At 50.5% G+C, this 5,000-nt stretch overlaps 3 non-coding genes across 3 annotated transcripts in view; all 3 read left to right on the top strand.

Annotated features, from left to right (window-relative positions):
- The first annotated feature begins 1,711 nt into the window (after positions 1–1,711).
- LOC142986950 (small subunit ribosomal RNA) lies at positions 1,712–3,613 on the top strand. The gene has a single exon (XR_012960475.1). It is a non-coding gene; the product is annotated as a small subunit ribosomal RNA (ribosomal RNA).
- A 453-nt stretch (positions 3,614–4,066) lies between these two features.
- LOC142986903 (5.8S ribosomal RNA) lies at positions 4,067–4,223 on the top strand. Its single transcript, XR_012960431.1, has one exon. It is a non-coding gene; the product is annotated as a 5.8S ribosomal RNA (ribosomal RNA).
- Positions 4,224–4,716: 493 nt separating this feature from the next.
- Positions 4,717–5,000, top strand: part of LOC142986911 (large subunit ribosomal RNA) — a 3,926-nt gene continuing 3,642 nt past the window's right edge. Inside the window, exon 1 of the ribosomal RNA XR_012960439.1 lies at positions 4,717–5,000. This exon is cut by the window's right edge and continues 3,642 nt beyond it. This is a non-coding gene — a ribosomal RNA (large subunit ribosomal RNA).

The following is a 5,000-nucleotide window of genomic DNA, read 5'->3' on the forward strand; positions in this document are numbered from 1 at the left end:
GTACGAAGGGGAACGGCGACGGGGGAGGGGGAGGGGGGGGGGGGGTGATAAGACCGGGGAGGGGGGGGGGTGCTCGCATGCACCCCCTCCTGCAATCAATATACGATCACACAATGACGCACCATAGCACTACCTCTACCCTCCCCCCTCCCCTCCCCTTAATCACCCACCGCCCCCTTGAACCCCTTTGCTCCCCCTCTCCCTCCCCGTCTACCCGCTATCACTGTAATAATACCCTGCCGATCCGACTACTGAAAAAACCCTCCTATATTCAGCAAATTAAGCCCCCCCCCCCCCCCGCTCCCCCCTCCCCTCTTGGCCTGGGGGGGGGTGAGGGGTGAGGCGTCGGAGGTCTGGGTAATTGTGTCATCGACAGGACAAAAACAAAATCCTGCTCGTCGAACACACATATGTATATTATTATGTACACACACACGGCGAAACGCGCAAACCCGACGACACAGACTCTACGATTTGACATATGTGTACAGCGGTGCGATCGTCATTTGTTTCACGACAAACGACGATCGGCGGCGAGTGCGAGCGCGAGATAGAGCTGTTTCACAACATAGAGTCAGTCTCCGTCGTTTGTTGTCTCACTTCGGCGACTCGACTCTGTGTTGTTGACGGGCGGCGGGCGCGCATCATCACGAAAAACACATATATATGCACCCCGAAAGAAAACAAAAAAAAACGGTGTGCATATATATGTGTTATGTGTTATAATCGTCTACGAATTGGACTGTGTGCTAGTGTTGTCATGTGTGTTTCTACTCTACACAGCAACATATGTGCACACACGAAGTAGTTGTACGATTATCACGAGTAGAGAGTGATGTATGTGCTTGACCGCGGCGGAGTGTTTTCGACGCGACGAATAAAATCTTTGCTATAAGAAAACACTCTCTCGACTCTCGTTCGTGTACCGTCCGTGAGTGTGCATTCGTTCGTTCGTTCGTTCGTTCGTTCGTTCGTTCGTGCGCCGCCGCTGTGCAGGCTAGGGCGACAACGCGTTCTTATTCGTTGTCCGCTCTATCATAAATATTTATCATCACTCTCGTTTGTTCGATAATAGAGAGTACGAGAAAGAGACGACGCTAGACTTTGCTACCTATGTATATATGTAATAAAGTCGCGTCGTTACAGACAGACAGGACGACTCGACTATCGTCGTCGTCGTCGTCGTCGTCGTTCGTCGTCTCTCGTATTCTCTCGGATAAAACGAGAGAGATAGATGAATCTCTTTAACTGTGTGGGCCGACGGACCGTTGTGTATGCACGAGTCCGTATAGAATCGAAGCGGTCCCGAGAAAAATTATACTTACACCTCTATCTAGCGAGGCATTACTCTATAGACACCGGGCGGAATCGTGATTGTTTCACATCCGTATTGTGTTAAACGTTTTTTTAAATAAAATGTGAACGCGTCTCGGTACGAACGTTCCCAATTGGGGCCACGTCAGTGTGTCCTGAAAATGCAGGCGGGCAGCGGACGTTTGACGTGTTTGAGATACAACCGTTTCAAACGTTCGCCCGTCGGCGACCCCAAACTCTCTATGTGCGCACAACACTACATATAAATATTTATTTACATGTGCGTGTTGTGTGTACGTTTTACAGAGCTCGCCCGTAACGCGTCGGCGTGATCTAGGATCGTCGACGCGCGGGATCGACGGAGTGCGCGCTACGAGCGCGTGTTCTATTCGATAGCTCCCTGGTTGATCCTGCCAGTAGTTATATGCTTGTCTCAAAGATTAAGCCATGCATGTCTCAGTGCAAGCCGTATTAAGGCGATACCGCGAATGGCTCAATATATCAGTTTTGGTTCCTTAGATCTTACTCAGTTACTTGGATAACTGTGGTAATTCTAGAGCTAATACATGCAATCAGAACTCTGACCAGTGATGGGATGAGTGCTTTTATTAGATCAAAACCAATCGACGGAGGGCCCCGCGTCTGAAGTCGTTAATTTTGATGAATCTGGATAACTTTTGCCGATCGCATGGTCCAGTACCGGCGACGCATCTTTCAAATGTCTGCCTTATCAACTTTCGATGGTAGTTTCTGCGACTACCATGGTTGTCACGGGTAACGGGGAATCAGGGTTCGATTCCGGAGAGGGAGCCTGAGAAACGGCTACCACATCCAAGGAAGGCAGCAGGCGCGCAAATTACCCACTCCCGGCACGGGGAGGTAGTGACGAAAAATAACGATACGGGACTCTTACGAGGCCTCGTAATCGGAATGAGTACACTTTAAATATTTTAACGAGGAACAATTGGAGGGCAAGTCTGGTGCCAGCAGCCGCGGTAATTCCAGCTCCAATAGCGTATACTAAAATTGTTGCGGTTAAAAAGCTCGTAGTTGCATTTGTGCGCCGCGCTGTCGGTGCACCGCATCCGCGGTGATACTGACACGTCTGCGGAGCATATCGTCGGTGAGCCGGCGGTAATACGCCGGTTCAATATCAAAATCCTATCGCGGTGCTCTTCGGTGAGTGTCGAGGTGGGCCGACAATTTTACTTTGAACAAATTAGAGTGCTCAAAGCGGGCTCAAAATGCTGCTTGAATATTTCGTGCATGGAATAATAGAATATGATCTCGGTTCTATTTTGTTGGTTTTCAGAACTCCGAGGTAATGATTAATAGGGATAACTGGGGGCATTCGTATTGCGACGTTAGAGGTGAAATTCTTGGATCGTCGCAAGACGAACATCAGCGAAAGCATTTGCCAAAGGTGTTTTCATCAATCAAGAACGAAAGTTAGAGGTTCGAAGGCGATTAGATACCGCCCTAGTTCTAACCGTAAATATGTCATCTAGCGATCCGCCGACGTTACTACAATGGCTCGGCGGGCAGCTTCCGGGAAACCAAAGATTTTGGACTCCGGGGGGAGTATGGTTGCAAAGCTGAAACTTAAAGGAATTGACGGAAGGGCACCACCAGGAGTGGAGCCTGCGGCTTAATTTGACTCAACACGGGAAATCTCACCAGGCCCGGACACCGGAAGGATTGACAGATTAACAGCTCTTTCTTGATTCGGTGGGTGGTGGTGCATGGCCGTTCTTAGTTGGTGGAGCGATTTGTCTGGTTAATTCCGGTAACGAACGAGACTCTAGCCTGCTAAATAGGCGTCGTCATTTAGGTGTGCGTGGCTCCGTCACGCAACTCACTGGCGACGTATTAAAATTCTTCTTAGAGGGACCGGCGGCTTCGAGCCGCACGAGATTGAGCAATAACAGGTCTGTGATGCCCTTAGATGTCCTGGGCCGCACGCGCGCTACACTGAAGGAATCAGCATGTTCTCCCTGGCCTAGAGGCCCGGGCAACCCGCTGAAACTCCTTCGTGCTGGGGATTGGGGTTTGCAATTATCCCCCATAAACGAGGAATTCCTAGTAAGCGCGAGTCATAAGCTCGCGTTGATTACGTCCCTGCCCTTTGTACACACCGCCCGTCGCTACTACCGATTGAATGATTTAGTGAGGTCTTCGGACCGACACGCGGTGGCTTCACGGCCGTCGGCGTTGCTGGGAAGTTGACCAAACTTGATCATTTAGAGGAAGTAAAAGTCGTAACAAGGTTTCCGTAGGGGAACCTGCGGAAGGATCATTAACGTGTTGTCGTTGTTGTCGTCGCGCTGTTTTTGTTGTCGTTGTGCACACACAACACACACGATGAACGATGATGGACGATGATGGTGATGATAATATTTATATATCCTAAACACCCAAAACTCAAAAAAGAGACTCTGTTCGACGGTGGGTGGCGCATCTCGCGCCGCCACCCGACGAACGTATCTCGCGTCGCGCTCGTCGTAACTTCAACGTAGACTGGTATACAAATCCGCTACCACGAGTTGATACCTCGACGAGAGCGCTCGTCAATCGAACGCACATAACGAGAACACGCGAGAGCGTCATTGTTGCGGTAGGCGCGCTTGTATCGTGTGTCGTGTATCGTTATACCACAAACATAATATATGTATGTACATACATATGTAACATTTGTAACTTGTAACATTTAACACACACAATATTATCCATGCGGTAGTGGTGTAAAAACTATTACCCTGGACGGTGGATCACTTGGCTCGCGGGTCGATGAAGAACGCAGTTAACTGCGCGTCATAGTGTGAACTGCAGGACACATTTGAACATCGACATTTCGAACGCACATTGCGGTCCGTGGAGACACATCCAGGACCACTCCTGTCTGAGGGCCGGCTGTATAAAATACAAATGCCACATTGCGCCCTTACGGGGGCGCACATGACGGTTCATTGTGACGTCGACTAATAGTCCTCGTCCCAATGTCCGTTTAAATATCAACGATGAACCACACACGTGTCGATTGTGATGATGATCATGCGACGACGTTTACACAAACGTTGTCGAACGACCGGCGGTGTGCCGCCTGCGGACAGTGCATGATATGCGAAATATCTCATATCGCGCACATATACGCTAGCGGCGCGCTCGACTCTTCGAAATACTTTTGCCGCATGGCGGTGTATGTATAGAGAGGGTTGAGCGTGTGTGTACGCACGCACCGTGTTATGTGTCGTGAGTGATTTAATATCGTCGCGATCTTCGCGCAATACACACAGTAGGCGGACTCGACGTCCGAAGAGCGCATCGACGCCGTCGTCGTTCCTCCGGGACGGTTGCGTCGTCGTAACGCTGACGGATATCGCGTCTGCCTCATTTTTTTATCGTTGGCCTCAGATCAGGGAGGATCACCCGCCGAATTTAAGCATATTAGTAAGCGGAGGAAAAGAAACTAACTAGGATTTCCTTAGTAGCGGCGAGCGAACAGGAAAGAAGCCCAGCACTGAATCCCGCCGTTGTTCAGGCGGCGGGAGATGTGGTGTTCGGGAGGTTCCGCTTTCTCGTCGCGGTCGCTCCTGTCCAAGTTCGTCTTGAACGGGGCCGTTTTCCCGCAGAGGGTGCCAGGCCCGTAGCGACGGAGGACCGTGGCGAGAGGGACTCTCCTTAGAGTC

This window comes from Anticarsia gemmatalis, unplaced genomic scaffold (genome assembly GCF_050436995.1).
Source record: "Anticarsia gemmatalis isolate Benzon Research Colony breed Stoneville strain unplaced genomic scaffold, ilAntGemm2 primary ctg00000049.1, whole genome shotgun sequence".
Lineage (NCBI taxonomy): Eukaryota > Metazoa > Arthropoda > Insecta > Lepidoptera > Erebidae > Anticarsia > Anticarsia gemmatalis.